This window comes from Heterocephalus glaber, unplaced genomic scaffold (genome assembly GCF_053883595.1).
Source record: "Heterocephalus glaber isolate CG9 unplaced genomic scaffold, H.glaber_assembly_v1.0 deba00001497, whole genome shotgun sequence".
NCBI classification, from domain to species: Eukaryota; Metazoa; Chordata; class Mammalia; order Rodentia; family Bathyergidae; genus Heterocephalus; species Heterocephalus glaber.
This window is the reverse complement of record NW_028258320.1, coordinates 4,184,677-4,193,569: the sequence shown is the minus strand read 5'-3', so window position 1 is coordinate 4,193,569 and position 8,893 is coordinate 4,184,677. Positions and strand designations below refer to the sequence as shown.

At 49.0% G+C, this 8,893-nt stretch overlaps 1 long non-coding RNA gene across 1 annotated transcript; it reads left to right on the top strand.

Annotated features, from left to right (window-relative positions):
• Window positions 1-1,461: 1,461 nt before the first annotated feature.
• On the top strand, window positions 1,462-4,744 carry LOC110349608 (uncharacterized). Its single transcript, XR_002395687.2, has 3 exons — window positions 1,462-1,800; window positions 3,900-3,968; window positions 4,190-4,744. It is a non-coding gene; the product is annotated as an uncharacterized LOC110349608 (long non-coding RNA).
• Window positions 4,745-8,893: the final 4,149 nt, after the last annotated feature.

Genomic DNA, 8,893 nt, shown 5'->3' with positions numbered 1-8,893 from the left:
CCTCTGAATTAAGACGGCTTTGGAAAGGCAACAGGCCTTCTGGTTGTCACCAATGGGACACCGCATCCTTGTGTGCCATTGCCCTTGCGGACAGGATCTTAGTCCCTTTTCTCCAACAGGAGCACACTGAAGAATCACATTTTATTCTGCAAAGGCATAAAACCCTATCTGGAGGCTTCACTGACAGGGTCCTCCAATCTTTCGTGAGATTTAATACAGCAAATAAATTCCAATTCAGCACTTAGCGACTGCCTCATGGTGGGCTCTTAGCAAACGGCTGTTGAATGAATGCTTTAGGGAGCGGCCTTCTTCTTACCCTCCAGGGGCCCGATGGAGGAGGGAGGTGGCTTCCAGCAGCACAAGTGGGTTTTCTTATCTTGTTTGTGCAGAGAAGACAGACAGTGGTTTTGATTTTAGGTCAACCTTGTCATGCAGTTGGGTCCCGGGGGTCACCCCCTCCCCAGCTGGATTTACCGTTACTGCTGTGTTCACGGGGAGGGGGCGGGGTCTGTGCAGGTCTTCCTTGATTTATTCCTTCATCGCTTTAGTCATTCAAAGTGGAAAAACCAGTATCAGACACATGGCTGTGGACTGTTACTTTTTGGCAAGTGTATGGCATGCCTTGACCTCCCCAAGGCTCCTGCTGGGTTGCAGCTCTTAGAGGGATGCTGGTCCCAGGTAGGGGCTGGAGGTTGGAAAGCTGGCAGTGGGGAAGCCAAGGGGCAGCCAGCAGGTGGGAGAAGGTCCTCATCCAGGAGGGGGCTGGGTGGACATCACTTACCCCAGGAAACCAGGGCCCAGCGCTGTGTGCAGAGCTGGGGCAGAGCAGGTGGCAGCGTGTGAAGCTCAAGAGGAAAAGAGCAAAGACAGTGTCTACACAGCACGTTTGAAATTTGACTAACTGGTCTGTCCCATTACCGTGCTCTGCCAAGGCAGGAAGACAGTCACAGGTGCAGTGGCTTGTCTGAGCCCACACGCCACCTGATGGCGAAGTCAGGACCTGTCAGCACAGAGGCTGTGCTGGTCTCTTCTCAGACTCCGAGCAGGCAGCAGGAGGGATGCGGAGATGGAGGCTGCCTCCGTGGTCAGGGCGGGGACAGCATGTGTGTCACCCGGAAGGCACTGTGAGAGAGACCAGGGAAGAGGGACGTGAAGGACCAAAGAGCTCGAGTGCAGGGTCACTGGGACAAAGCTGTAAGGGGAGCGGGTGGACACTCGGTGGGGGCGGGACCCGGGGAGCCTCTTCTTGCTGTCACCTGCCTTGGCCGTGGCAGGGACTCAGGCTGTCCTCCTCTGTATCCTCGCCTCGCCCCTCCGCTGGACTAGACCTCTGCTCTGAGCTGTAGTCTTCCACCACCAAGGGCTCTGGGAACCTCTCCCACGGCGTCCTCACTCACCAGGTGTCCACTGTGTCTGCCACCTCTTGCTCCCCTGGGTCCTCCTTTGTGACCTCATCACGACTGTGAGGAGAGGTGTCCGACAAGAGGTCCAGGAATGGCCCCAACACAGACTCCACCAGAGCCCCCTTCCGGTCACCCACTGGCTGAAACTGGCTTGCTCTCTAGTAGCCCGGATGAGCTAATGAAACCGTGGGTCTCTGTCTGCTGCCCCCCTGCCCCCGTTTGAAATCCTTTTTCCTCCACCATCAGAGTCCTTCAGCTTGTGAGTGGAGGGGTGTGGACGGTCAGGTCCCTGTTCCCTCCAGCGATCCCTGCATGAACACCTGCTGTCTACGCGCCAGCCCACTCCTTGAGCTGAATCCTGTCGCTGCAGTACCGGCACACACAGCCTTGTCCTCAGGTTGGAATCTCACCCGGCCTCCTGCATCACCTCCTCCCTCCTTGCCTTCTTCTCTTTTCTTTCTCTCACTTCTTCCTCTTCCTCTCCCCCTCTCCCTCCCTCCTTCTTCTTCTTCTCCCTCTCCCTCTCCTTCTCCTTCTCCTTCTTCTTCTCCTCCTTCTCCTTCTCCTCCTTTTTTTTAGATATCATAGGAATGATGCAACAATAGTATATATTTATTAAGAGCATCATTGTTTGTTAAGTACTTTAGATAATTTTCACAAAAATTCTGTGAAGTAGATGCTAGTCTCCTAGAAAAAGTACATGTATATATTTGTGTGAGAGTGTACATTCTCATAAACATTTAAATACATGTTTTTTCTTCTATCTTTCATTGGAAGACCGATATCAGAAAAATTGTGAAAGTCCTTCAAGTGGGTGTTTGCAGTGAACTTGAATTTGTGTTTGTAAATTAATTTTATTATATCTCATGAAAGTATACGGTTTGAATTGTTTGTTTGACTTTACTAGTTTCCTAATTAATGAATTAATACATTTTTAAAAATTCTTAAGTTCTTTTATTGGTATATTTTAGGTATACAATACGTTTACATTTATCATTGGGTGCTTGTACCTGTACATGATGCATCTTGGTTCATTCTTTCTCCCACTTCTGTTATGCACATTTCAAACAGCGAAGGAGTAAGGAGTGGAGGGGAATGACCTCCCACAGTATAAGGAGCTACCCACTGGCTTCTACAGTCATTAACTCACCAACAATATTATTCCATCGAGACGCCCCTTCCTGACCCTGGACACAAATGTGCGCTCACACACACACACACACACACACACACACACACATGCATCAGGTTAGTTTGAAGCCAATTCTAGGTATTATATCATTTCACCCTTACACCTTTTAGTTTCTGTCTCTAAAAGGTATTAATCTTTCAAAAAGTAACTACAATACTATCACAACATATTTTACCCTGCCTCTTACAATTGCTTAAAACCATCCAATGTCCACAGGTATTCAGATTTTTCTGATTACCTTGTAAATGTTCTTTTAGACAGCCAGTTTGCTCAGATCAGAATCTAGAGAAGTTCTCACACTACAATAGATGGATGATGTCCCTTAAGTCACCTGGAATCTATAGATTCGCACAACCTCTTATTTTTGGCACTTTCAGTGAGGAAACCAGGTGTTTGCTCTATAGTTCCTAGCTACCTGAGTTTCTTCCTTTCTTTCCCTTTCTTTCTTTCTTTCTTTCTTTCTTTCTTTCTTTCTTTCTTTCTTTCTTTCTTTCTTTCTTATCTTTCTTTTTCCTTCCTTCCTTCCTTCCTCCCTTGTCTTTTACTGTGGTACTGGGGATTGGACTCAGGGCCTCACACATGCTAGACAAGTGCCCTACCATTGAGCTGCATCCCCAGCCCTTTTTATTTTAAGAGAGGGTCTTGCTAAGTTGCTCAGGCTGGGCTTAAATTTGTGATCCCCCTGCCTCAGCCTCCTAGAGTGCTGAAATTACAGAAATTACAGGTCCCCTTCTTGAAGATGGAAGTCACCTCTCACCTCTGCATTTAGAACCTGAAACAATGTCTTCCAGAAGGTTTAGGAAGGGAGATAAAGACAAGACAAGGGAAAATAGAGAAAGGAAGGAGTGCGACTTCTGGTAAGTCTGTCAAAAAATCAGCGCTGGGGATTTAGCTCAGTGGTTCTGCCACCTGCCTTGCAACCACAAAGTCCCAAGTTCGATCCCCAATACAAAAAAAAAAGAGAAGAAAATCTGTCAAAAAGTGATGGCTCTTGAGCCCGTCCCAGCTCTATGAAAATCAGAACCTCTGAGTGCTGGGCCCAGGAACCTGCATTTCTTACAAGCTCCTAGGCATCCTTCTGTCTTCTGCAGAGCCTCCCATATGCACGGAAAGGGTCCCTGGAGTAAGGCACTTCTGGCTCCCTCATTTGGAGCCGGGCTAGGATTCTGCAGTTTGGAAGCATGGGGCTACCTCACTTCAAGTGTCAGAAAAGCACAAATGTGGGTGAGAAGTAACGCCTCACTCCTGCCTTCGCTCCTTCAGTCAAGGGTAGCTGGTTTTTTTAATGGCTTTGCTCCATGCAGGTGCTGGGATTCTGCAAGGCACAGCCTCCAGTTGGTTGGCAGTGTGGTTCTCCTGCCCTGGGGACCCAGGTGACTATGCTGTCTGGCAGGCCCCTGGCCAGTCCCTTCCTGGGCTGTCCCTTCCCAGCTCCCCACACCCACATCCAAGCTCATTCCTCCCCCTCTGCACCTTTCTGAGTCTGTGGCTTAGCGCAGCCTTCCTGTCTCTCAGCCTCCCTCCCTCTCTACCTCAGGGCTATGGGCTTTGGTGTTCTCCTTTAATCATTATTTGTTTGTTTATCTTTCCACAGGTTTCTCCTCACCAAGCCAATTTGAATTAATTTTGCAGGGACAATTCCACAAGACAATGTATCAATTGCTGTATTAAAATCAAGATGTATTGCATCTCTGCCATCCTTCCTATCCCTTAATTTCTTAGTTCCCTCAAAGGCACAATCAAGTGTGTCTGGCATAATTTGTTCTTTACAAACCCAGGCAGCTCCTTGTGTGTGCTTGTAATTTTAGAAAGATTTTTGGCAGTGTTTTATTTCTATAATACTTTTCTTTATTGTATTGGGTGATTGAATCTTACTGATTAAGGTGACAGAGGAATGGACCTCAGGCCTGAGCCTCCTCTCTGGGGTCTTCTTCCTGACTCCATCCATCCGTCCGTCCATCCATCCGTCCGTCCATCCATCTGTCTGTCCATTCATCCACTTGCCTATCTGTCCATCCATCCATCTGTTCATCCATCCATCCATCCATCCATCCATCCTTCCAGTCCTCTGCTCTCTGGATCTAGGACACATCACACTATCACCTGGGGCTGGAAGGGCCACCAAAGGCACCTGGAGACCCAGGTTAAAGGGGGCTCTTTTCTAGGATGTCCTCTTTTCTAGGATAAGCTCTAAGAATTGAAAAGGACACTCTGGACAGGGGCCTGGGGGAGTCAGGGTCAAAGCCACTCATGGTGGGTGTAATGGGTTAAGCCCAGCCTAGTCCAAGGGACTGCATTATTCCATTTGAGCAGCAGTGGCACTGGGGGACAGACAGTTCTTTGTGGTGTGCTGCCCTATCTGTCACAGGGTGTTCAGGAGCAACCTTGGCTTCTTACCTACGCAGTGCTAGTTGTGTCCCCTGCTCCCAAGTAGTACGAACAAAAAACATCTCCAGGCACTGCTGAATGTGCCCCTGGGGACAGAATCACCCCAGGACTGTGGCAGAGAGAGAGATCAACACAAGTGTAGATGCAGAGTGAGCTTTGGGGAACAGAAGTAGATAGGGCTCTGGCTTACTAGTCCTGGATGGTGGCTTGCATGGTGGTTGAGAACATGATCTTGGATATAAAATGAAAATCAAATCACAGCTCTCCGCTGCTTAAAACACTCCACTAGCTTCCCATTGATCTTAAAATCCATGCTCCTTATCATAGTCTCCCAGAGCTAAACCTCGTCTTACACCACCCTCCTCTCTTGCACAGTCTTGCAGCTGTGTTGAACTTTGTTCTGTTCCCTGTGTCCCAGAATCCCATGCCGTCCCCATGTCAAGGCCTTGCATTTTCCCTCCCTCTGGTCAGAGCTTTATTTCCCGGGGTTGCTGTGCCTGGGTCTCTCTCAATGCCCACGTCTCGGCTCAAATGTCACCTCCTTAGATACTCCTTCCCCATCACTCTTGCAGAAGCACTGACCCATCATTGTCCAGGGGACTCTTGGTGGCCCGGTGACTTTCAGTGGCCTTACCTTGTCCTTGTCTTCATTACTCTTCCACGTGCTCATACTTGTTTACCTTTTCCTTGATAATTGTCTGTCTCTTGCATAATAACGGATGCTCCCTGAGAGCAGGGCCTGTGCCTACGCTGAGAAAATCATATGCTTTTGTAGATGTAGGAAGATTAAATGAGATAATAATAATTGCAAAGTAATAACAGTAGTAATAATAGTGCTCAGCAAGCAAGCACATAGCCTGCAGTAAATGATTATCGGTGATCACGGCGTACTATTTTTGTCATGCCATTTAGACATCCTCTGTGCCTGTGGCCCTTCCTATCGCCTAACCTCCTCTTCACATTTTGGCAGATCCCCGTGATGTGGCCCTGCCTTCTGAATGTGGGCTCCAAAAGAAATCTGCATTTCCCAGTGAGGTTGACAAATGTGTCCTGGTTTGCAGGGGCTTTTCCGGTTTAGCATTCAGAGACCTGCACCGTAGGGAGCCCCCAGTCTGTTCCCAGCTTCCAGTGACTTCTAGTTAGGTGTAGCTGAGGCATCGCATGGGGTTTGAGTGAGAGCAAAGGAGACCAGTCCAGGACTAGGATGTGACTTTGCCGAGTAACCTTCTGGTGGTGGAAGCTGTAAGCAATGCGGATGCAGAGTCCCTTATGGGCCAGTTCAGGTTTGGCCCAGCCTTTGCTCAAACTCAGCAGATGAGCATTGCTCTTTTCCAGTCCCTAACTAGGAGTCAGCGGATGCTAGGGAAGGGTGACCCACCATCCCCGTTGGTCCGGGTCGGAGGCAGAGATTCGGATTCCTCGAAGGATAACCCAGAATGTGTCCTGAATCTGCAGGAACCTTGGACAAATGCAGTGCTGTGTGGACACGCGTGATTTTGAGTTTTGAGTTTGTGCAAATAGCACAGTGCTCTGGACCTTGCCCTGTGTTTCACTATTTAACCTGTAGCAGTGATATTTTAAACATTGTTTTCAGTTATGTTTCTTTATTTACTAATGGATAGCAGATATAGTAACATGCAGAATCTGAAAGTTGCAGCTCAGAATGTTTTTAACAACCACTGCTCTAACTTCTCTGGCCTCACTTTCCTCTTCTTAGAACAGAGCCTATAATATCACACTAATAACCCAGCACCGTTGTAGTTATTTAACGAAAGAGTCCAGCGCTTCCCCCTCCTCCCTGGCAGCTCATAATCCTTGAACATTTCCTGTGAGAAGGCAGAGCCCAGATGCAGCCGTCAGGACCCTGTGGCAGAGACACGACATCCAGAGAGCTCTCTGTGGCAGCCAGAGCCACCTGCAAGTCAAGAAGGCAGCTGGAGCCCACAGCCACATGTGGGGATCGACACCTGAGATCATAAAGCTGCTTACTTTTAAATTCAGGTGCTCTTACTTTCCTAGCTTGATGGAAGTGTAAACTGAGACAGTCAGTGGGAGATGACAGGTGATCCAAGGTGAACACATCTTTTCTTGGAAAAACATCATTTCCTGGTTGGGACAGTAAGGAGGCGGGCTGCTGTCATGGTTGGCCACCCAAATGTGGGACCAAGAGGGTCAGGAAGCTCAGGTGGTGCCCGTGAAGAGTGAAGCCCTGGGGAGCGCTGACACACAGCTGTCACCAGCCAGGCCCTGCCCTGCTGCATCCTCCACCCTGGAGATGCCAACCTTCACTTCCATCTGCTACTCACTCTCTCTGTCTTTATTCCTGGCTATCAATTCCTATGGCTCAAAATGAGACCAGCTAAACATCTTAATGAACTCGGATTCATCACATGGTGGTATCAACTCAGAAAGCAGTGCTTCCCGGGGTCTCTCACACTCCTGGGTTTTTATCTCAGTGCATGGTCAGAGGGTCCCTGGTGTGGTCAGGGATGGACACTCTTAGGTGCTTTAAGCTGATTAGTTAGCAGCGTTAAAGGCTGAATTGCGCTTCCCAAAAGATATGGCAAAGTCCTAACCCTGGGTACCTGTGAAAAAGAGCTCGTTGAAAATAAGGTCTTTGCAGATGTCATTGATACCAGGTAATGAGTGTCGTCCTCCTTACAAGAAGACAGAGGGACAGAGGGAAGCTGTGTAGAGATAGAGGCAGAGACCAGAGTCATTCTGCCAAAAGCCAAGGACACATAAGGCTACCAGAAGCTGGAAGAGACAAAGAAGAACCAGGCTCGAGGGGATGCAGAGGGACCACAGCCCTGCCAGCATCCTGATTTCAGACTCTGCCATCAGAACCCTGAGGATGAATGCTGCTGTTCTGAGCCCCCAGACTGCAGTGCTAGGCTATGGCAGCCCAGGAGAAACTATAGGAGGCAAGAAGCATGTTTGCATGGACAGAGCCGGGGAAAGCTGTCTTCCTCCTCTGCCTTCCTTCACCTCTGCAGCCAGTGCACCCTACAGCTCCTGATCCACGAGGCTTGCACCTGCCCCTAGGTGCCCGCTCTGTGCTGGAGTCGAGTCAGCACGAAGACAGGCTCCAGGGTCAGAGTACTTGGGACAATGACCCCGGTGTATGGTTACATGGCCTGTGTCTGCTTCTTCTTGGGAAAGTAAGGAAAATAACATTTCACAGGGCTGTGTCTCAGCCAGCTTCCTGTTACTGTAAAAATTACCCAGGGGAAGCCAGCTTATAAAGAGAAAAGGTTTATTTTGGCTCACAAGTGTAGAGGTTTGTGTCTGTGATCCATAAGCTCTGTTGCTTTGGGGCCATGGCTGCACATTATGGGTGGGGGGACACCTGGAGCAGAGCAAAGACTGTTCACCTCATGGCAGAGAAGCAGAAGAGAGGAAAGCAGGGCTGGTGTCCCGCTGTGAGGGCACTGCCCATAGTGACTGGAAGACCTCCCACCAGGCCCACCTCTTAGAGATGCTACCACCTCCTACTAGGGCCACACTGGGGACTAAGAGCTCACCTGCGGTCCTGTGGAAGACATGTAGGATCTAGACTATTCCAGATTATTCTGAGGTCTAAATGAGATTAATACATGTCATGTGATTAACACGAGCAGTCAATCAACACCCGTTATTACTATGGTTATTGTCAGTGTTGGGAAAATAACACAAGCAAAATTCAGTGTGTTACAGGGTAAGGTGTGAAAAGGCTGGCACAAAAGTACAAAGAAAGAGTTTTGAGCAGGCTGAAGAAAGATGGGCTATTCATCACCAGGGATCAGGGAAGGCTTTGTAGAGGGGTAGCTTCTGGACAGAGCTGGAGGAGGGAGTGGACTCCACCCTGCCGGGAAGAGGTGATGGTGTGAGCATGTGTGTGTGTGTGTGTGTGTGTGTGTGTGCACGCGCA